A 26,429-nucleotide genomic window follows, 5' to 3' on the forward strand; every position below is an offset into this window, starting at 1 on the left:
TGAGCATTTGCTGACAGGTAAACGATAAACCTAAGCCTTCCAATTAGTTTCAACGATCGGTAATCTAAAGACGGAACGTGGATTTTAGCACTCCTTACTGTCTCCCATTGTTAGGGTTTCTCACGATATTTTTCAAATTATATTTAAAGTAATAATAGTTTTCTTTTATTATTCTTCAAAACTTAGTAAATAAATAATAATTATAAGAACTTGTGCACCCGATGAGACAATGAAAATACCTCTTCACCCAGATACACTATATTTTTTAACTTGGTGTCTCTGATGTAGACACAATTTAAAGAGTTCTTTTTGAGCTTCTTCTTGGCCGAGTTTTTTTTAATCTCCAGACCAACATGACCAGATTCCAGGAGTCCAGTCTGTGACAGCGTCGAACTCACAAGAGGAAGGTGAAGTGGAGCTAAAAATTCCAGTTTCACATTAAATAAAACCTTTCGCCATAACTAAAACCATATTTCTGAGCGTTGATGGAAAACTTTTATTTTCGCCTCTCTGTCTGCCTTCATGGTATTTCAAAAACGAACTTATTTGAAAGTTTGCATGAAGCTTAATGTCTATAGAAGAAAGAATCTCTACGATGATGGAACATGTCAGTCAATGGGACTTTATTGAGCTTTAGTATAGGCTATATTTATATTTTTACATTATAATATCAAAATAAATAAATATACAAACAAACATATTACAATCATATGACATTTTGAATGTGACATTGCATTCCAAGAGTATTATGACAACTAATATAGAGTAAAGTTGATGTTGAAAGTTGGTAACAATATTTGGTTTTAGCGCAACCTTGCGTTATGATACCCTTACCTAGGTCACTGGAACTTCTATTATTGGAAATTGCTATGAAACGTAAATTAACAAACAAAAATGCTAATTTACCAGGTGCCAAGATATCTCGAAGAAGGTTTTATCTGTAGGATTGGAATTTTGCACATTTTTACATAGAGAAGAATGAGGTATCATAGATGTACTTCTAACCATAGAACTTGGCTGAGCGTCATCACTCAGTACGCTGCGCTGACATACTTTTTTATTCTTCTGCCGGGAGGATGTTACATTTTATTTTCTGTATGAATCTCCGTCTGCATATCTGTCTGTAGGACATCTCGATAATAAAATGAGCTATAAATTTCAAAATTTGCATGCAATATTAGCGAAGCCTGTTACTCGACATGTAGTTGGCGTACGGACTACATGATTCCGTGTAATTCGTAACCTTGTTATGTTTAGTGTGCGTTTTAATTAAGAGTTTATTAAAATGGACAAAGAGTTCTCGATTTTTTTAAAGTCTATACTTTTACTCCAATTCTTTTACCTAATGTAACCTAAATAAAATAAATTAACCTTGGGGACCATTGTTTAAAACGGATGGAATTCTCGGTGGACTCGACCTTCTTATAACGTTTTTTATAAATATCCTCCAATAACTATCCCTAATTCCTGAAGAGCACATAATAAATATTTAAGGAAAAATGGGACGTGTTCTTTCAAATATTGATGTTACAATGTTAGATGAATTACTTGACTAAATATCTCAGACCATATACTGGCGTACACATTACTAAATAAATTCACCGGCATTAATTTCACTTCAGTCTGCGCCCAAAATTTTTTGATAAGGAATTGATCTATAGACTTCAAATTTTAAGTGAAGCTTCACTTTTATACAAGCACACATTGAATTCGATGGTTGTATATGTCCCTCGATGTGATATTTCCGACCTTTAGCGAAGCTTAACTTTTCAAAAACTACCTTGGAAACCCACTGAGCCTAAATGGATAGTGACAGATGTCGAGATGTTGAAGTAAAAAGGGCTAATCAATATGTTCAGCTTTTTTGTAGAGGATGATTAAGAGTGGACTGGAGAACTAATAGTGTTAAGGACTGTTTAAAACCAATTATTTCTAACCTCTATGACCAGAAAGAGGTTGGAATAGAGCTAGCTTTCAATTCTTCCAAGGTGGCATCACTAAGATAGTGCCCGATTTCCTCCTAGTAGGTTTACGACAGGAGGCAGAACCCTATCCCTATCATAACAATCCTGAATATTCTGTAACCCAGGAAGCAGCACAAAGGTCCTTTTATAACAAACTGATTTGAAGATTTTCATCATATTCTTGTCGTAAGTGATCATAAGAGGAAGTATTATAGATGATTCCCAAATCTCTACTCCTTACTTGTATAATACAGACCTTTTCAATAAACATGTGATGTATAAGTTCTAAATACATTACTACTTTTTTATTTTAAAAACTTGAAGAGAAATCTAGCAAACTTTCAAGCACTTAGTTAGTAATTTAAATTAAATATCCATTCGCAATTTAGGAATCTATTTTAAGTATTTATCTATTAATAAATCAATAATCCTAATGCGTATTTATGTTATCTATAGTATACATTAATTAATCCCCGTTCATATTTGTTTACCTAAGATTAAGCAGATTTTGTGAATCTCTGGTTAAATTTCTGTCAATCAAATCTTTGCCAATAATGACGGTGCTTTTCTTCAAACCATTTTTCAACGACTTTGTAAGAAGTTTATTGGTTAACTCATTCTACAAGATGGTTCACTCGTACAATCAACTTAAACTTGGAACATATTTAAGGTTCTTTTTTTATAAGGGATTATTGCGATCTTAGTAGTATAGACAGCAAGGCCCTCCTTAATACACCAGAATGAAATAAACAATAAAGACGTACATTCAGGAACTTGGGGTTTAGCCTTGAAATTTAGATAAAACTACATTTATATAGTCTAGATCGAGTTCGACAATGTTGTACGTCCTTTTCACTCAGCGTTAGTGAGGTTTTAGTCTAATTACTAAAGGTGTATAACGAGAACAAATTAATCAATGTACTGGAATCTTGGATGAAACTTCGTTTCTATGTAGGCAAGATAAATATCCTATTAGTGGATGCCTGTCTACCTTCTGGCCAAGATGCAGTCAAAGATATACTTATTCCCTTCAACCAGCGTTGTTCCAGGGATATAAGATTCCTGGTATCATTACAGGCAACTATTAATAGCTTTTGATGGTAGTTATATCAATACAGCTTTTAAGATAATGAAAACCATGTTCCACCAGGATGTCGTTTAAAAAACTGAAGTGCCTACTGAAATCTAGACATCCTAATGGATGTAAAGTAGTGACAGATGTCGAGATATTGATATATAAAGGGCTAATCGATATGTTCAGCTTGTTGTAGAGGATGACTTGGAGTGACTGGAGATCTACTAATGAGGCTTTTTAAATCCTATCATTAGGGAATATGTCTTCCCCTGCTATTTTACTGAAAGCAGTTGGAATAGAGCTAACATCCAATTCTTCCAAGGTAACATGACTGAGATGGTGTCCGATTTCCTCCCTAATACCTTCACGACAGGAAGCAGACCCTACCTTCAGGATTATAACAATCCTGCATATCTTGTAACTCAGGAAGCAGCACAACGGTCCTTTTATAACTAACTGCTGTGAAGACTTTCCTCGTATTCTTGTGCTAAGTGAACAGAACAGGATGTATTTCAGATGACTGCCATAATCTCTACTCCTCCCTTGCGTAATAAAGACAATGTTAATAAACATGTGATTTATAAGTTCTAAATACACTAAAACTTTTTGATTTTCGCCTTTCTAAAAACTTGAAGAGAAAACTAGTAAACTTTCAAACACTTAGTTGGTTATTTAAATTTAATAGCCATCCGTAATATATGAATCTATTTACCTGTTAATAAATACATAATTCTAGTGTTTATTTCTACCACCAACAAGATAGATCTCTGTTCATATTGTTAATACCATATTGTCGAGAAAACAAGTATTACATTGATCAAATATATAAGCGTAAAAGTATTTAACACAAAATATTTTACTTACATTTTCTAAAATGAGTGTTTAACAATAAACAATTGTGTGACATTGTTAAGTACATTTAATGGTATTTAGGAGCAATTTTTCTTATGTGTGTGTGGATTTATTAACATTATCTAATATACGTCAACATTTCCTTTATTGAGAATTTTATGTTATACACATGAATAATATCGAATCATAATCACTGTAGGAGCACCAGAAGGAAGAATTGAGATGTTGGGCTGAGCTGGGCGGGAGGCTATTTCAAGCTCGAGCGGGCACGGGCCTGTTACTCGACGCGACACCAATATTGTCCTCAGGTTTGCCAACCCAGGGGGGGGGGTAGAGTGGGAGGAGGGGGTTGAGGGTTAAGTGTAATTCAATATTTGTGGTTCTCTAGCACTGCCGCCTGTCAGAATTGTCAATTGGCACCTGTCTACTATTTTCCATTCCTGAAATTTTCTCCCGCCTAATATTTATTTGCCAATAATGTACACCTGCTGGTATATCTTGTAGGTGATTTAAATAAGAAGTATCCACCTGCAAATGTGGTACACAACTCGTTGTTCACAAATTATGGAAGGTGTATTTCCTTGTAGCCTCATTTCTCCATCCTGTTGGTCCATTTAACTAACAATAAATAGGCAATAGTTTATACAATAAGATTTGGTGCCTCCGATTCTCCAATTGTCAAGTACTCATTTCTATTGGTTGTACAGCTAATTTTAACTTTAAGCAATAGTCATAACATTTGAATTCTGTTATATTTCATAACTAGAACTCTCGAAAACATTATTAAGATGTAACCTATTGTTGTGCCTGAATCTGTTATTCTGTTTAATACGTTTAAACGTTTTAATTTATTTTATTAACTTCAGACCCTTTATATTATTCAAAACACACATTATTATTATTTATTGAAAACGTTCCTATGAATTAAACTGTTATTATGTTTAATGACTGCAAGAATTATATGCTCACTACTTTTGCTACTTTGGATTAAGGATATTCAAGAAAAACATAATATACACCTCTATGAATACATTCTAAAAACTCTGTTCTTATTGGAATTAGTTATTAATTTAAAACAAACACTCCAACAATATACTTTTTTTTATTTATTTCTGTTAAATAAATAACATAAATAAATAAAAAGTATATTATTGGAGTGTTTGTTTTAAGTTAATACCTCTCTGAATGTTTAAAATTTGCCAATTTCACTGTGTAGCCAGCAACATCGAGCTTGGATACTACTTGCATGTATACCCGCTAAACGATCATGTCTTTGCAAGCAGCTCGCCTGCCCGGCCGTTGGTGGTGGTTCGTAAGTCACTTTTATGCCATTGGTTAAGTGTTAGAGAAGGTTTCTCAGCCTTAACTTAAATGGTAAAATTACTTTACTTTACAGATACATTTGGTAGTAAAAATACCAGCAATTGACTTCAAAACTGATTCTTTATAGGTTTTGTTTATTCGTAAATATATTTTACTTTGGACTTAGTTAACCTTTGTATACATGTAGTTATCTTACATATAATTAGTCAAATTACGCTTAAAGATCTCTACTTCAAAATCGATTTAGTCTGATCTATTCTTTCTTGCGTCACTCACCTCTTGAAATCGTTTCCAGTAATTTGCTAGGTGGAGGTCACTCGTTGAATTTTTACAATTCTTTTCGAGTTTTTATCAACAGCTTACATCTTACTACTTATTAGTTGTTTGTTTTTCTCTGCCTTATTTTCAATATTAATGCTAAGGATTTTACGAAACTTTTATACAGTAGGTATAGCAAATTCACACAATAATTTTATTTACTCATGGAATTTTTGTGACAGTTATCATAAATTATGTTCACTTTGCTTAACAGAAAAAAATCATCTCATAATACATCATCTAAAGAGTCTGGAGTTTATATTGGAGCGAAGCCAAAGTTTATACTAGAGTGAAAAGAAGTTTGAAAGTGGAACTTATTGTTGCAATGGGAAACCCGATTGGACGGTTGAAAGGACTTAAATTCTAAGTTCAAAATTTCTTGAAGTATGTTAACAACTTAAGTTTTTCCATAAGTCCGAGCTATCAATGCTGAAAATTGGACATATTTTCTAAATTTGGAACCCGATAATACAATCATCGATATTTTGGTGATGTGCAATTAATTGTGGAGGAAACTGGGCGACAAGAAATTATAACCATAGCAAGCATACATTTGCCATCCTTTATAAAACTAAGTTTCCTGTCTGGAGTTCAAGATGCTGTCGTGAATGATAAGTTTTAATTTTTTTAGTGGTATTGCCACCCACTGTACGTTTTAGGTAAAGTTGTATGCATTAAATTTGTTACAGTTGACGAAGAGGGTAGATTTCAACCCGCGAAACGTAGTCCCATACATTGTGCAACAAACACCGATAACAAATGTCCGAAATCCACATACTTTCAACCTAAAAATACCACTTAATAATTAAAGTTAAGATGGTTTTGGTTTTAATACTTTCGAACCTTCCATCGTCAACGAAAAATAAACACAGAAGAGTAGTCAAATTACAATATTTTAGTATCCTTTAAAACTTCATGTCCGTCTGCGTGATATTTTGAAAACAGAGTGACTTACAAATTTTGCTGAAAATTAATTTCTATCAAGGCAACAACGAGTTTGATGATAGTGCATTTCACTCCATGGCATTGGGCTGGGCGTTAGTGAATAGTTTTACATTTGTATTATGGGTAACCATGACAGCAAATATAAAATATTGGAATAAATAAATGTTTAAACAAGCTGAGTACACATATTAACACGAGTAAAAATGTTGATGCGAACGGTTTGTGACAATGTATGATTTCACTACAATCTTGCATTGTATTAAACTCTCTACCTTACCGGTATTTTTATTATTTAAACACTGTTATGAACCGTAACTCCAAATGTGTATTAATCATGTGGCAAGATATCTCGAGAAATATCATCTACAAACAAACTGAGCACCACTGAAGCCTATCACTCCATAGGCTGACAAAATTTATCTTTTGTCTGCTAAGGGACCTGAAAATGTCTTTTCTGTATGATGTGTGTGTGTGTGTGTGTGTGTGTGTGTGTGTGTGTGTGTGTGGTGTGTGTGTGTGTGTGTGTGTGTGTGTGTGTGTGTTGGCATGCCCACTGAAAATCTCGGGAATGAAATAAGCTGTATGCTTGAAATTTGACATTTTACCATAGCGAAGCCTGTTACTTGATATGTGGTAAACCTACCTTGTTGAGAGTAAATTTTTTTATCTATACCTACTGTGATAAGGAAAAATTCTTGTGCACACGATGACCATGTAATTGTGCTTCGCACTTCTCAATGGATTCGTGTAGTAAGCACGTTTTACTTTTATCCGAGCGTTTCATGCGTTCCATCCTTCTCTTGGCATTCTTGCTTCTCTCTCACATCGATTGCGTTGTATTGTTAATTTCGCTTTCCATTCTCATTGTCCATTTGAACGAATTTAGCGAGTTTTTTACTGTTAATTCAAATTAATTATTTAAATGTTTGAATGCTTTTTTTGATCGCACTTATTATGGTGGGGAAATTTGGAAACAATATATAGCAATGTTGAATTAATAGTTAATGATTTGACTATAACCAATATTACAAGAGATCGAAACCGTACGAAATAATTCAGTTAATAAGCAATAATGGAGAACTCTGGATAAGTGATGTCATTAATTGAGACACAGAAATAATTTACAAGTTAATAGTAGGAATTGCTACAATAGGGTCAAAGACTTCACAACAAGGACACCAAACGTTCTTTATTGTATACCGACATTTATTGCAGATCTCCTACCAAAAGTCATAGAGTATTAGGTTTGCAATATATATTTTATATGAATAGATGGCAATCTTATAGTTCCCGACAGATGAGTTTTTTAAAAAAATAGTTCGATTACGACAAACTTGTCATCTAACTTGCAAACTGTGTCTGACAAGTTCCCCATCACGTCTTGTCGATGAACTTATCAACATGGTCAAATTTTATCTTTAGTATACAACTTGTATATATATATATATATATATATATATATATATATATATATATATATATACAAGATTTCCATGTTTGTAGACTCATATTAAATAGATAGTGCATTAATAGTCTTGAAGTTTTATATAGTTATTTCTATAGCATAATTTAATGCATTCAATATATTTCGAAATATTCGAGTTTAATAATTTCGAAAACATCCAATTTATATCATCAATTAAACGCTTCGGTTAATCAAAATATAAGGAGTTTTCAAACAGTTTTATGATGTCGTAAGCAATTAAATGGTTTTCCAACCAATTAAACCAATTAAAACCTATGTTTACCGACCCATGTCACGTGGATGATAAATGTCACTCAAACCAAATTAGAAATGTCCGTAAAAAATGGTTATTTTTTATTTTTTCATGTACATGTTGAGTTTCTATACTTAATAAGGTTTTGTCCATAGAAATTGATTAGCAAGAGATATTTTGATGATTTGCGTTCACTGCTTGAAATGGAACGAGCGAGGTGTAGATATACAGTGATTTCTATAATTTACCTCTGTCAACTGTATTATATGTGGATGGATTTGCACCTTCAGAGATGTAATTCCCAAATAACGAGTTATGGAAATAACTCTGTTGTATGGAGACTTCTTGATATCGTTTCCGTTCCGAGAATCAGTACTCTTAATTTAATAAAATGAATTCGCCTCTTTAAATATCTATTGATCAATATTTCAAGATCATGAATGTGACATACAGAGTTGTAGAGCGTTCCTGGTCCCAAGGTCCTGAAATTTCTTGAAAACTTCTAACGTCACAAGGTCGATATCAAATTGACAAGAGACTGCGATCATAGCTCACGAAGGTAAATACAGTAATGTTAAGTCGAAGGCATTCCTCGATTACTATATATTACTATGTACTCGTGTTATTAAATGTTTACCTAGGAACTATTGTTATAGGGAATATTTTAGTAAGGAGTAATAAATAAGTAATGTGTAAATTATATGTATAGAGTCTATTGTAGTCTATAGTCTATAGTCTAAATTTTATTGGCTATTGTTTTAAAATAATATCTATATTGTATCGTCTATTCGGTCTATAGTGACAAGTGCGAGAAATATATTTATTATATTTAACCAACTGAATACTTGAAGATAATTCTAAACGCCTTTTTTAGCCTGATTAAATTCTTGGGAGTCTAACTCCAAACTGATTAATTACTTTATATAGTAGTTTATAGAAAACTTCATAAATTATAACATTACAATTCATAAATTACCATCAAATGCACATAAAAATGTTAATTTATTCAATCAGCTATGCACATTAGCTTGGACAGTATTAAGCTAAACAAGATCCTATGAGATCATAACAATTGGATTAGTTGAAGTAGTAGGAATGACTGGATTTAAATAATTTTGTTGTAGTAGTTTCTTTAAATGTTAACGACTGGGATAAAAAAAACTACGAGTGCAAATTGTAACTTGCTACATATTAAATTTAAACCAATTATAAAAACATTTAAATAATATGTGCATATCTTTTTTATTTCAAATACAAATAAAAAACTTAATTAATTGATATTATAAAAGTTGATTATCATTTTAAAATTGACACGATTAAACTCCTCACTGAAACGGTACATTGCAAAGAACTATATACCTACCTAATATTTGATACAAGTAGATGTTACATATTGTAGAAAGAATTTTAATGCATACATTATTTTTACTTACCTATAACACAAAGCCTGGACCAGCCTCTGGAATAATGTTTTTACTATGACATAATATAACCCTCTCCAAATTCCGTGAAGCGTATAATTCTTTTGATGTCTCTCTTCACCCAAATCACGATCGTGAGTCCCCCGGGAAACCTACCACATGATACCAGTACAAAGTACTGACAACTGGTGCCACCCATGCCCACTGTATTATTCGATTGGTCACTCACCTAAAAGTACGTTGTAAACACGCGCTTGAGTTCCTAAATTGAGTTGTGTTTAGCTTCTTCCAAGTATATATCTTTCGTGTTGGTTTTTTTATCATGCATCCAACTATAATAAGTTCACCTGACAGAATTTCAGCAATAATATACCGCTGAAATGTTTGAAGCTCAGTGCAAAAGTCCCGGCGAAAATAACGTCTGTATAATGACATCCAATGGCAATAAACTTGGATACCTTGAATGTGTCAGTAATTATTTACTTTCTTCTTACATAAAATTTTAGAAACCAGTTACTGAGTTGTAACTAAATAAAATATCAACATAACGTAATAAAACAAAATATTATAGTTGCATCATAAAAAAGGTAATTTATGCAGTTTTATTAGTAAATTTCTTTGTATTACAAGAGCCTTTAAATATTTTTTATTGTGTACGCCATTTGCCTTTAAAAGAAACCAAACAAAATATATTTTAACTCCCTGGCTATCTCTACATACAAATCTACAAATATTTAATACAAAAACAATATTTTAGACACATAGAGAACTTTTTATCCAGCAAAAACTATTTATTGTTTATATTCAGTTATAAAAATTGGGTTATTAGAGGGAGAGAGAAGAAATAAAACTGATGCATTCCGGTTCCTTTCTTGCCAAACAGGTTATATAAAATAATAGGATAAGCGTAATGTTTACTAGGATGGTATGGCGAGAAAAAAGAGTTTGGTAATTGGTTCGTTTAGGAGAAGAAGATGAGGAATACCCTTATTGCACTTAGTTCTGTGAGAACCTTAGCTATGTTTCCAGAGTGACAGGATAATAAGAAGGAGTGAGGTTTGGGGTAAGAGCCGCCTCTTTTGAGATCCCATGGGAAGGGTTAGCAGTCACTAAAGTCACATGGGAAGAAGGAGAGGCACTTAAAGCGGACAGAGACGATCAAGGGGAATAAACCTTCCTTATTTTTAGGCTTGGACTAAATTTAAATCTTAAGGGAATCCCACCCTTTCTAAAAATACATTTTCCGCAGTAAACCAGATCTATTTATCACTCCTTTTATCCCAAAGTCCTAACATTTGTGGTTAGTGATGTGCCAATCATTGAGTTGCCCATATTTAAATGTCATATCGGTTTTGCTGTAGCCAGTACAGGTTCTACTGAAAGGTATCTAGTCAGAAATCTACCATCCTGGGGCCCTTGGCATCTTTAGTAGTATCTATGCAATAAAGGGATACGCTTACTAATAGTCCAGCCACTCCTATTTATAAAATCTGAATATTATACGATCGTTATTTTCTTTTTGTTTAAATACGTATACAAAATTACGTTGCAATTAAAGCAAATTGTCATTGGACAAAAATCTATATCGCTTTTAAAATAGATTCAATATACATTTGAAAAATATCAATGTGTACATAGAGTTGATTTAATTTTTAAAATTCAAATAACATACGATTAAATAAGTATAATAATAATAACTTCCATCCATTTCGACTGATCACTACGCATAAAAGAGAAATGAGTGTTCACCCTTTCAACGTATAAAATATGCTTTATGGAAGATGGAAACGCCTTCCTCCTCTCTCCTTGTCTCGTTCATTAACGGCTTGTCCTGCTTTGTTTGCTCCTCTGTCAGTAGTTTGCACCCATCACGTCTAATACTGCGCCGGCATACTCGCTCTGTTTACTGTTGTCAGTACTACCAATACTGTCAGTATTAACATCTGTCGATTATGTTCGCAACTACATAAGTACACAACTAAGTAACTAAGTACACCAATAAATACATTTTAAATGTACATTTTCCTTCAATTACTTCAAAACATCTAGTACAGCTTAAAACCAAGAAAATTATGATGAACAGGTTTACTACATTGATAAAAGATACAGACAAAAATCATATTTTCGTCGTTTTGTATGATCGTGCAGCCATGCATTACGTTAATGCGCTTATATAAAAACATTCGAAACCATTTATATCGAGTGAGAATAGTGAGTTAATCACAATTTCACATATTCATCTTCAAATATTTGCTTAATTTAGGAGAGAATAATAGTATAATCATTTATTTAGCGGACAAATTAAAGATAAAACTTGAATATTAAGTAAGCTTCTTTATAAAAAAGTAAAAAATTACTCATATTGTAGCACTAGAGTACTGACGTAGTAGAAGTGAATTCTTAAACCATACTTATAACTGAATAGACCAAACGCAAAATAATACCAAACGTAAGACTGTTTAAAACAGGTCCTTCTTCTCTCTTCTATTGGACATTCCATGAAAAAAATGAAAAAACTAAAACAATCTGGTCTGTACAATTGTTTGCCGTAACATCATTGGAAGTAAAACTACCACTCAAAATAAGTTTTGAGCTGGAACCAAAAAACCAAATACTTGCTTACCTACAGATATATGATGGATCAATGTAAAAATAATTAAACCCTTTTTTAGCTGTACACCTTCACCAGCAGTTCTTTACTAAGTAGTCTTATCAACTTGTAAGAGTGTGTCTTCACTGGCTAGTTTATACCTTCCAGTTAAATGTACACTGAAAACAGAAAATCCAGTGTTTCCCTGACAACTGGACAACGCTATGAATCTCCAGGAACTGCACATGTCATTGAAAATGGCTATATATTGAGCTAAAAGGATAGATCGATTGTTTTAGTTTCCAACGGAAAATTATTGTTAGAGTGGGCGGACCTCTCCCTCTTAGGGTTAAAGCCTATCAGCTTTAAATAAAATAGGTTCTAATAGCCCTAAAACCTGTTCTTTCAAGGTGACACGACTGAGATATAGTGCCCGCTAATCTAACTGCATTCGCCAACCAACCACCTACGCAGCCTATTGTGACCTGTATTCTACAGTTCACTCTTAATAATTAGTGCTGTGTTTAGTTTCAGTGCATGTTTTAGAGTTAGTGAAGTTGACACAGCATGGTGGTTGTAATTTATGACTTACGCGTTTAACAACGTTCTGTTATTTTTTAACATACTTTGTAATTGTGTGTGTTAGGATACATACTTACTTGAAGAATAGATAAGATTGCAGATCTCGAAACGTAGTGTTACTGATACTACTGAACGATGGCATATATCTTAGTATAAATATCTTAGTAACATTATCATAAATTTATGCCAGATTACAAAAAGTATACGTGGATTATTAATTTCTACTGAATACTAAAGGAAACGTTAATAATGTATAATGTTTATTTGCATGTACATAACTATATGCAAGCTTTTATTTTCCTATAAACGAAACAAAATTACTATCATTGTCGTCTGATTCATCTCAATTAGCGCCACGAACTCATCTCTACTTAGAACCCGAGCTCTCGTCAGCTCGGAACAGAGTTGCCGGTTACACAGAACAGACCTTTCTGCAACCAGAGTCCTTTGTAAGCCCGCTTTGAAACCCTACAGCCACTTCAGTAATGCCTTTGGTGTGGTTATATGCTTGTACAGAGCAGTTCCTATGATGTCATAGTTTTACTGATTAGCCGTTTTAGTGGTTATAGAATCCCACGTCAAAGAAGGAGATCATAATTCAATTGCGATTATTAAATACAATTATGTTTGTAAAACATAGTTAATTTAAACAATTACAGTAAGACAGAGTAAAATACAAAATTTATTTAAAATGTTATTATTTACACAAGATATATACTTTGAAATTGGTAATTTTTCTTCCCAAATTTCCACTATTAACCGAGGTATCCTGAACCTGGCAAACAAAGCAAAATATTGAGTGACACTTAAGTTAAAAAACTGTTAATGTAGATTTATATATGTTTTCACAAATATATATTTGTAAACCAGCAGTTACCTGTGCAATCGCACGAAATTTTCAAAATCATAGGGCGTCGCCTCCTTAGTGGAAGTATTTATAACATAATATAATAGATCCCTAACATAGTTTTAAACAGAAATATGCATACATACAGTATTTATTATTGAATTTCACATGGTTAAATAAACAAAAAGTAAACATTAAATACGTACTTATTCTTATTCCAAGTTTTGCGCATGTAAAAGCGTATATTTCTGATGCCACAGTTGAGTTTTCTTTCCATAATACGCCGATTAAGACAATATACATACGTCGCACTGAGAAACCCTACGACTGTTTATAAACGAACAGCCTTTTATATAAAAATTCCTATTCCTAATGTTAATGCAAGTCTAATGTGTTAACGGTACCACAGTTTAGTTTTTGCCTTGTTGCCTAATCAAGAAAATGCATATATTTGTTGGTTATCAAGTCGTATTTTGATTGAAAAGCGTCTACTATCGACCCTTGTAATCTTCTTCAGGTCTAAATATTCAGTTTGAAGTTTTATAAAAATAAGAAAATAAGTATGATTACGTAATTAAAGCTGAGAAGTTACTTCCGGCCAAAATGTATCTCTTTCGGCAGTTTAAATTCATTTCCTGTTTAATTTATTTGCTGTTCCACGTTGAAGTTGCGTTGTTGCGATGACAAAAATATATATTCAAACAAGTTTGGAAGCTAACTTACACAAAAAGTGTTTATATCCGGTCGACGATATACCTGGTTCTTTAATTGATTTTGATATTTTCTTCCGATCAAGTTTGCACACTTAACGTTAAAAAGAGTACTTCTGTCAAAAAAATTGTATTCTTGTATTCTTAGAATAAAAGAGGAAGAGTGGAAATCCTTGAAACTAAGTTCATCCGACATTTGAAAAAATCGTTCATAATAAGTTTTTTATGATAGAAGACGTGTTGTTTTTCGCACTATGATTTGGGAAATAATCGTTCGCTGAGCCATATTTCTATCCATCAATAATAATATCATCGACAATGTCAAGAGAGCCAACCAGTCTAATGTATCTTAAGTGAAAACATTCACAGCTTTGTTCATGAACTTGGATTTTGCATAAACGTTTGAAAATTTCCAATACGCTTGATCATTTAAATGTGTCACAGGTGAAAATGAATAGTAAAAATAGATAATATCTTTGTTTTTGTAATATGCATTACACTACAATATATTTAGTATATATTAAATTTAATTGTAAACCACTAATTTTGCCGATCTAGCGTAAATTCAAATAAAACTGCCAAAAGCTTTTTACTGTCACTTATTTTTTTTTTAATTTTTTAATTGTTGAAACATTTCCAATTTTATCTCCACAAAAACTTTCATCAGATCTCAAAAAAGGTTTTAAAGAAATAATGGCCGAATTGGTACAACCGTAATCGAGATAAGGGCATATTTAGGGATTCATATTTATCTATAAGATTTAAAAATGAGTTTTAAAGTGTTTTCCCAATATTTACACGTAAATATAGTTGCATGTAATTGAGAAACTGGAAATTAGATGACATTAGTAAAAAATACGGTTAAGTAAAAATATTTTTTCATTAAATATACGTATATGTTCCTGATGTCTCATCTGAGTTTATAGCCATTAATGAGAGAGAATTTAAGAGTTTTTGATGGTTTATTGATCCGACTACAATTTTAGGTTTTTAAAAATTTTATTTGAATAACTTTACACAATTAGAAAGTAACCAACACTATAAAATATTTTAAAATTTATGTTCATCATGCAGATGATTTATTAAATGCATTTTACAAATAAGAAATAATGTTAAAAATTACAACAAGATTACAACAGTTGTTATTGGTTGTATTATTTTGGTTGAAAAACAATCACTTCCAGCGAAAAAGAATACTTTTATAAATAAATAAGGATAGGTAATGTATTAAGTTTAAGTAATGGTTCACAAAATTACAATTCAAAATACAAATACTTAAATTATAATTTTTATAGTTGAATAGGAATATTCTTCTTTGTAACAGAATCGTTATGTATTCTGTTTTAATGCTTTTGTAACGATTTTCTAACAAAATGATTGGATTTACATTCGGCTCCATGTAAGCTTAAATGTTCAGTATTGTGTACTCGGATTTCTCACTGCAAACATTGATTCTGCTGTATTGTGTGGCGTTATTGTTTCGTGGATATTCAAAATTAAATATTTATCATATTCATAGTTTTTATTTCCGGTTAATAATTCCGTATGTATTCTGGATAAATAATAAATCATAACGTTAACGGAGTTTACGAATCGTTTAATCCCACTTATTGTAATATTATACAGTGTGTGTCAGAGATCTGTGTCAATTCTATAGTGAGATAACGAATTGTCCTAAAGTAGTGAATAGTAGAATGGTGGTTATTTAAATGTCTTACAAAACAGTGTTTTCATTTTGTTAACAGCTCATGATATTAAAAGATATTATTTCAAAAACATTTATGTATATACATGAACTCAAGTAGTTATATATTTTATTTAAAGTTCCAAAAGGATTATAATTTATTACTTTGTAATAATAGAAAGCTATCTGAATAAAACATTGTTTTTTATTTTAACCTATTTATACCAATAAACTATTAGTTATCATCAATTTTAGATTAGTTACACAAATTTCATTATAAAATTAAAATTTACGAAGATAACACCATCTATGGATAACACTGAAAAACGTATTTTATATTCTAATGTTAGTACTATTCGAGCTATAACAATTACAAAAAATATTTGCTGTGTAAAAGTAAAAGCAAATATGAAAACGTGCATGTGCCTTATGTTAATTTTTGAACATTTTGTGAAACGAGGTTTTGATTTTGATTAGTTTAGGCCTGCATGATGCAAAGAGTTCGGCCTGATCTTCTTTGTCATCACAAATGTTTGGATCTTTCCAAACAAACATGACTCCAGATCCCGTGAGTTCGGTCAGTGACAGCGCCAGATCATGGGGAAGGTGATTGGAGCAAACGCAACAAACTTTTATATTATTTCATTTAAAATGTCAATTAACTTGTGCTTAGTTTTAATAACCATAAAACAGGTCTTTATGTCCAATTCCATTAAATGTTTTCAATTTAAAACTCTACAGCTTCGATGTTGTTGAAAAACTTATTTATCAAAATGAACAAAGTTTTGCTAATTAATTTCTCCTACTCACAAAAATATTTACCTAAGTAACTTGCCACGAACTTATCTCACAAGACAGCACGCACTGTATGCCTTACTGGAATCACTCTTGAACACTCTGTATATCGTACATCCACATCTGTTATTGGAGGGTTATTTAATAACTTCCGTCAGGCCGACAAACACTCACTTCTCGCCAGCACACTCTCATGGTAATTCCATCCAGCGCATTAAGGAAAAGAACTATAGATTTTAGAATCAAGTGCAAGGGAACGACAAACTTGACACATCTTAACTGATTACATTATCGTAGAGTAGGAGTTACTTTAGGTATGGATACTTCTCGGCGATGGCTGCACACCTGCCGGCCGCGACGACTGAACACTCAAGCAGAGTGTCCTACCCTTGAACCAAATCATAGTTCCAGGCAACACTAAAGGTTCATCGGACTCCAGAGAGTTTCTGCCGCATTCATTTCTACCTGTTTTTACTACTTTCTTGACCCAATACGTAAGTAACCAAGCGTGTGTGCCTTCCTCCAAAATTACAATCAATATCATTGTTCCTTGTCAAATACAATTCTAAAATATTAAAATATTTCAAGTTATTGATACATTTTACTTCTGTTTATTTTATATCTTGCTAGGTATATTTAAAACTAAACAATCAACTTATAATAAATTTTGTAAATCAGAGCAATTGGTGCAATTAATTTATTTTTTGACACCATTCATTTTTACATATTTCCACAAGTAGTAATCTACTTTTGTGTTCATCGCTGAGAAGTTTTTTCTATTAAAAAGCACCACGTTTTGAGAATATTTCTTTGCTGACACCATTTAACATAAAGTTAAATAAATATTATATACGTCTTTGAATTATGTCCCTCTTGGAGGCACCCAACTCTCGTTCATACCTATTTATTAATATAAAATAGTTAGGGACCAGACAAGGAACATAGTTTTATGACATAACATGTTGTATTCATAGCAAATAAAGGTATTTTAAAGAAATATTGGTATTTTAAGTAAAAACATAGCATCACTAAGCCAAACATCTTTAAATATCGATCTGTTTTCGCCTCCTGTATCCATAGTTTCAATATTCTCTGTAACATACAGGGTGAGTGGCTCTTGGTGTGACAAAATTTTTTGGGTTGTAGTGCTATGTAAATTTGATACAATGGCGGTTATAAAAAAAGTTTAACTCAAAAAATTAGGTCTGTAATGAATTATTTTCAGTTTTTCTAAAAAACCCGTGTTTTTGTATGTAAATCATACCAGCAAGTTTTTATTATTACTTGACACATATATGTACAAAATACAGAATGGGGTTCAATGATATCTCCGTTAAATTTTAAATTTAGCAAAAAGTTATTGGTTCAAACGACCTGAAAAGCTTAATTTAAGCTTTTCTTAGGTCGATTTGAAAATGGCAAAGTTTTTCAAGTTTCTAGAAATTTAACGGAAATATCTAAAAATTGTGTAGTTTGCTCACATCTATTTTACCACACCCTGATTTACGTACAAAAACATGGTCAAGTGATATTAAAAACTTGGCCATTTAATAGGCGTTAAAATGGTATGCCTTATGCCACATTTACATTGCGTTATAACCCAAAAAATGTTGTCACACCAAGAGCCATTCACCCTATGTTATAATATTTTCTCATCCACACAGGAAAAAAACTACTATTGAATATTGGGTAATTACAGGTTATTCCTTAACAAATGCTTTTATACTAAAAAATTACTGTTTGTATTATTTAAACATGTATAATGAAACATGTTTTCGTACATGAGCCACATTTAGGGTTTCATAAAACAATGAGGTAAGGAGAGACCAAGGTATCCATCCTTCTCTAGAACTTGTGGCTTAACATCCAGAGTCTACAGTGTATTCTTAAGCCTTAATTCTCAAACTTATGGCTACTTGTATTCTGCTTCACAGTAAGTGTCTTGCCATACTATACAACTAGATGCTTGATCGACATCATGGATTCATATTTCACTCCAGAGATTTGTTTGTACTGGATAGTTCAAGAGAACCTAGTAGTTCAGTAGTGATCAAGTTCGCCAAAGTTGTACAAAGCATGACCTGGAGCTAAGTCAAAGTTCGATGACTGAAATGTAAGCCTTCATCCTTGCCTAAGTTCACGTTTACTAATTACTAAGGACACAGGGGCTTTCCATCGATCGGCCACTGACACCTTCAATATACAGTCGGGGAGGGTGTATAGCCTTAAAGCGTACCTTTATCAGTACCTATTTGTAATTAATTTGTAGATTATCAATTAGAAATTTCTTAATTTCTAATTTTAAATAAAAACTTGAAATGTGTCTGAATATTATGACAATGTGACACTTTGACATGATAGGAAGAATTGTATTCAAATATGCTATGTGTTGGTGTGGTTCAAATAGTATTACATTTGTTGAGAGACGTTCGTTTTAATCATTTTTAATCACGTTTGTGTCTTCTGAATTTTTCAAAACAATTTTCACTCTTTAGATTGATAGTCAACAAATTCACAAATAAGGATCCACAAGGAAATTCTATTAGAAGAAAGACCAAGTATGGTTCTGTCTAGGGTCCTAGTAGTATAATGTACAAAAAGTCCTGGGTTAGTGAAATGGAGGAGAAGGTTACAAATATTATGTTTTCTTGAGTGTTCACCCATATCTAAGTAGGGTTGGTTCTAAATAAAATGTTTACGTGTACAAAATTAAACTTGACATTTCTTTTCATCCCTATACATGTTTTCCTACATGTTTACGGTAAGCGTTCAAGATATATACGCTCTGGCAATTCGGCAATGTTTCAAATAAATCTTGTCGCAACTGATAATAGCCAAACCTCTATCTCCATAATTCTACGAACAACACAAGTAAGTTTTAATCATCATTGAATTTTGATCTAATCATCATTTGATTCAAAATAACGGTTTACTTAGAACACTGTTATTTGCCTGTTTGTTTTATTATTGCTATCGACTAACTCAGAATTATAATTAATTTTAAGTATACATCGTTTTTAATGCTAATATTTTTAGATTTTATGTATAAAAAGCATCAGAATATGTAACAAATATTTACGTAAAAGAAAAAAGCAACTGTAATATATTGCCCATTCCTGCGTGAAAAATATATGGCCTTTGCATAAACTGTATATTATTCTGAAACTATGCTAACAGTTTTCACACATTTACTGTCGGTCTAAATGTCCCGCCTCGTTCAATAATGAAGTATTTCGTGTTTACATTGTATTTAAATATTCTGTATTCAAATGTATTACTGTAAACACTACTTGGATTCTCTAAGGTTTATATTTTTACAACATATTATATTAATACAACTACCAAATGTTGTATGGTTGGCCAAACACTGTAAATAATGGTTAAGGGTATGGGCAGTAGGCTACTCGCGCAGGGGAGTTGGGGAGGCTGGTGGAACAGTTGTGTTATGGCCATTAACACATCAAAGGCCCAACTCCCCTTGCGTCTGATTGGCACTGAAAATGCAAATTCTATTATTGAATACAAAGGAGAAAACAGTTTAAACCATAAATACCAATTCTCTAGCAATGAAAGAAATTAATTTATAATTCATTAACATTATTAAAGTTATCAGGTTTTTGTTTAAATCCAATAGCTCATCTGGTCTTTAAATCGATCCATACCTCTGTAGTTGACATTGGTTTATTGTGTCTTCCTTACCTTACTTACCTTATTCCTTACCTTTTGTAGTTGAAATAGGTTTATTGCGTCTTCCTTACCTTCCTTACCTTATTCCTTGCCTTTGTAGTTAAATAGGTTTATTGCGTCTTCCTTACCTTACTTACCTTATTCCTTACCTTTGTAGTTGAAATAGGTTTATTGTGTCTTCCTTACCTTACTTACCTTATTCCTTGCCTTTGTAGTTAAATAGGTTTATTGCGTCTTCCTTACCTTACTTACCTTATTCCTTACCTTTTGTAGTTGAAATAGGTTTATTGCGTCTTACTTACCTTCCTTACCTTATTCCTTACCTTTGTAGTTGAAATAGGTTTATTGCGTCTTCCTCTGTTCAGTGCTAAACGCGACTAAGGAAATCTTTGGCCATTTTAAGGTTTCACCGTTAATGCTAACCAGGGTCTAAACTTTTAAATGAAAGTTATGAGAAAGGAGAGGAAAATGGAGGTACGGAAAAAGCAATGGTGACTGAAACCAAGAGGGAGTGGATGAAGCAATGAATTTTGTTATATTTAGGAAGATAAAACCAGTGGAATTGCGAAAACGAAATTAAATTATGTAGGAAAACCAAAGGACATACATTCTGAATATAAGGAGGACAAAATAATGTAGAGAATGGTGTAGTTTTGGAGTCAAAGTCTTGGTAAGAATTATGAATTTTATGAATCAATTTGAAACGAGCACATGAAGCAGGCAGGATTGGGTGAATTATCGCCGGGTAATCACAATGTTACTATTATAATATAAAATGTTAATTAAGCAAGCTGAAGTGAAGTTTTTAAGGCCGAATGTTCGATAGGATGAAGGAGAGAAGAACTTTTTGAGGAGTGTCAAGAAGTAATATCGAGAGAATGGTGTTGGAATGCAGTGTGTAGATGAAAAAACTTTAAATATATAATTCTAACATTCCTCGTATGGAAAAATTATCGAACAGATAGTAGACATACAGTCAGACAGTACAGAAAATACTTTCGAGTGACATACTGAATTAAAATCAGAAAGACACACTTTAGTTAAAAATTAAGGAAATTTGAAATATTAAATTTGTTATGCCTGTTAAATATTTATTTATTTAATTTTAAATTAAATTCTAAACAAAGTTTACAATCTATCAATATAAATATAACCATGTCAATATATGTTTGCAATACATATAGTCCCACAACAAACCTGGCTACTATTTCAAGATAATACAGTTTTCCAATATTTCACCTCTCAACGATATCAATCAAACTCAATTACAACTTTGAAAGGCTTTTACTCTAGCACCTCAGACAAGAACTCCCAACTTTTATACGATTCTGAGTTGGTGGTGTTTCAGAAGTAAGCTGTAGTTATTAGTTATGAGTCGTGCTTCGCGAACGCTTGCCCAGAGTTAAACATTTCGCTTACTCATGAGACACTCTGTAGCTTACACACTTTTTTAAGAGTATATAACAGTATACAGGAAGTGTGTAATGTAATATAAACTAATATAATAACCAAATCCAACTATTAGTTTTGTATATACTAGCCCTAACAAAGAAATTTATCTACGACAAAATTAGCCCATTACGTCAGTTATTTTTGTGTGCCTTACGTATATACAAAATCCTTTATATAATTATTATATAACAATACTTTATTTTATCTTTAATATAATTAAGTACATATACTTAGTTGGATTGTAAATATATCACTCTAATGAAATGAATACCTTATTGAAATTAAAAGTATCCTTTAAGATTAGAAAATGTCTAGGGTCTTTTTCGTTTAAGGGCCAGCACAAAAGACCCTAGCTTGCCTATTCAAAACTCAGATCACGCGATGCTTGCCCACTGCGCAGCGCTTTGCGCTGCTTGCTCTTGTAGAAAAAAAAATTACTCGAGCTTGCAAAGTCCAAGCCCAGATCAACTCACTACGCTTTATTGAACAAGAAAAACTAAGTATAACTCACAGAACTAACGCAGGTTGCATTACAGGCAAAAGATAAGCGGCACGCGTTTATCACTGATAAGATAAGACGAGTTAATACTAGAAGTAGTACCTGGACTACTACCCTACGAACTAATAACACCAAAAAAACCGATTAAATGCACTGTCAGTCAGGTATAGTATGTTTGTAAGGTGCTGGCCCTTAAACGAAAAAGACCCAATTTCTAAAACAATATATATTTTTTATTTTAATAAACTACAGAAATACATTCTACTTATTGGTCATTTCTGTAACAACGAAAGGAAACAAGAATCAAACTTTTGTTACATTCTTTAGAAAATAAAAAATTACAAGTATTATACTCAAAATCATTACTGAAACAAGAACTAAATAACAATTGATTGTTGTAATTTTAACACCGGGATTTGTAATAGATTGTTGAAAATTATTATAATCATCAGTGATAAAAGATGTAAATTTCAATCTCTTAGATTTAAAATATAGAAGCACCAGTCCAAATCTTGTATTAAAATATTGTATTTAACTTTACTATTTAACTGCGTGCAACTAAGCCAACACAAAACCTGTTATATAGTCAAATTCAAAAATATTTCAATTGCTTTAAAAACATTTTGCTATCACAAAAAAATATAACCGATAATGCTTAAATCTTTAAGCAACTTCGTCTGCTTTTAAAATTATATAGATATATTACTTAAAGCGAAATGTTTATTTTATCAATATATTGACAATAATGATAATTTGACGTGTTTTGCGTAAACAAATCTGTATCTTAGAGTGTTATGCTACGATGTTAAATTTAAAAATATTATATATGTGTGTCGTAGTGAACCATAGAGTCTATTTTACAACTTCAGTTAATTTCTCGACGTAAAAAAGTTAAGAAAACAATAATCGTATAATTTACTAAAGTAATAGATATATTTAAACTATAAACATTTGTATTTTTCTACTATGTTTAAAATATGTTATTAAAATTATGTAAGAAATGTTTTAGAAAATTATTTCTAATAAAAACAGCATCCCACTGATTTACGTGTCGATCCTTGTTCACTCAGAAACACTCCCAATCCGTTCACTGATTTACTTTTCCAATATCGGCGAACTTCCGTAAAGTTCCAGTCATAAATGGCGCCACTCTCATCCAGCAGGAGATAGGTAAAACTACTTTTCAACTTGTAATTGGGTTTTTGTTGAAATTTCCTGGAGATGACTCATCAAAAGTACGTCACACTGAAAACTGTGAAAGCTTAACATGTGCTACTCGCACATCATTTTTGTAACATGATTACATTATACAGTAAATTTAATTAGTTGCTTCATGATCTTTAACGTGCAGTAGCTCTTACTCTGTCCAACACTAAACATATGTACACTCACTGCAGAATGTATTGGGCCTGGTAAAGTGTGAGTTCACCACCTAAACGACCGAGCAGGCACGAACCTGTCTGTAATGACGGATGTCAAGGAAGACGAATCACGTTTTCTCCGCCATTTGTAACTTCTCTGTCAATCCACCTGCCGTCATTCTCGTTATCCATCCTTCACTTTGTTCACTGTTTTGTTAACAGATTACAAGATTATGTTTTGTTAAGTTACTTAAGAAGATTTTGAAAACATGATTTTATTAATAATAACTCAATGTTTACTAACATTGCCAAATATAACTGACATTTAAAATACAAACGTAATATTTTCTAATATACAATTGATACAGGAAGCATAATCTTTATCAAGGATAGGACAGATGAAGTTTTTTACACTTTTAATTAATAGCCTCTTTGTTATTTTTGTGCAAAAATTACTATTACCAATTGAAACTTTCATTTTTATTTTTACATGCAAGTTAAATATTGTAAAAGGCGTCCAGTGAATTTCCAGCTGACTGGGAGTTTCCTTTGTAATAAATTGTAACAAGAAATAGACGTAGTCGAAAAAGATTCAAACTGGAGGAATATTATATGTTTATCCTAGGAACTAAACATTTCAAAATTTTGTATATAACTATTTATGCTATGGAAGGAAAACCCCAATTTCTATTTTATCGAGTTAATGACTTTATTTATGACATTTCTCATCATTAGAACTAGCATTTTAATTAATGTTCTAAAAAAATAGTCCGTATTTTTATTACTTTAGAAGTAGTTGTGTTGTAACTAAGTTTATTTAATTACATACACGTGTGCCTCATAGGGATGATAAACTTACCTCTCAGTCAAACTTTATGTAAGAAGATTATTATAAAACCCTATTAGTTGCACCTGTTCATAACATTTTACATGTATTGAGGTTGTAATCACTAATAACGTCGGTTGGAACAGGACATTATATCGAGTAATACAATTTTCAACAAAATCGTAACGGTACTCATAATAATTATTATTTTTAATAACATAATTTATAATATACTGTATTAATAATATTATTACAAAATAAATATGTAATCAATTAAATTTACTTCAATAAATCAATTTCATGAATAACTGCTGTTTCTAGTTAACAACATAAATTTCATAAAGTTTGTTTAGTGATGTTTACATTGTTTATAAAATTTATTTATGTAAAGATTGTTAATAATAATTATACTATCTAGTTGAGTTTGTAAAATAAAATTGTAAAATCTGTAAACATACATCTAAAATGATAACTCTGTTTTAATAACCTATCTTATATTAATTTGCTGCAAACTTATATTTACCGTACCGCTATTTCTGTGTTTGTATCTCACATTAAGTAAACATCACGTAGCATATTCCATATTAAAAACTAGCAGAACGTTCTATGACGTTCACAAGCTCGAGGCTCTTCTACACACGATAAACAGTTCAAGTTTAACTACGGACATAGTATGTATTCCATACGAATCTATATACATACCTAAGTAAACCTTAGAGTTTATTTAAATAGATGACTCTAAATAATATTTGCACATGTACTAGTTTAGTAGCTAAATGAACAATTAAATATCACCATATTAATTAACGAATCTATTTTATAAATTTATTCTAACATAGTAAAATAAATATTATAGTCGTTTAGTTCTAAGTCAATTATCACGCCAATATGTACGTTTGTGCTATGAATACGAATTAAATTCCTTTGAAGTGAATGTAAGCAAAAGAAAGATTTAATTATATAGGAAAAATATTTTTATTCTGTCTATTATTTGATACAATATGTTTTCTGAGAACTCGAATTTATATAAATGTCCGTTAAGGTCGATGTAATTTTCATTCATGGCATGAGCAACAAATTAAAATCTTCAAATTTTACAGTACACCTAGCTGTTTCGTTTGCCATTCAATCATGGTCATGGCGTTTTACATACAGTAGAATTGTAAATGGATGTTTACGGTAGGTACATTAGGGTAGGGGGATAGGGGCTCTAATTTCTGAGCCTCACTCCCTTGGGGTTCATTATTGAATGGGTGACACATAATCTTTTATAACTAATAAGACAAATAACGTGTATGTTGCAATATGAAATATGAGGACTACAACATTTTCAACTTGACAACTCATCTTTTCTGATATTTGGTTCAACAGTAATCACTGAAGTCCTATGAACTAATAGGTCAAATGCTTTACACCCATATTTATGTTTTATCATAGCTCATAAAAACTGTTTCGCTCGTCTTTAAAACTTGGATATTAACGATTGAAAAATATTGAGTTTTGAGTTTAGCTCCAGTTTACCTTCCTATTATTGCAGCGTCTGGTATCTGACGCTGTCTCAGACTCTGGAGTCATGTTTGTGTGAAGAGATCGTTTGAGACAACGTCAGATACCAGACGCTGCAATAATAGAAGGTAAACTTGGAGCTAAACTCAGAATTCAATTTTATCAACTCTTTCTACCATAGCTACGTTAAGTGTAATTTAGAAATAGTTTTTAAAATATCATGAAACGGCAGGTACTTAATCAAAGTCATAATTTCTGTATTAGTACATGCGTA

The sequence above is a fragment of the Homalodisca vitripennis genome, chromosome 3 (assembly GCF_021130785.1).
Source record: "Homalodisca vitripennis isolate AUS2020 chromosome 3, UT_GWSS_2.1, whole genome shotgun sequence".
Classification (NCBI taxonomy): domain Eukaryota; kingdom Metazoa; phylum Arthropoda; class Insecta; order Hemiptera; family Cicadellidae; genus Homalodisca; species Homalodisca vitripennis.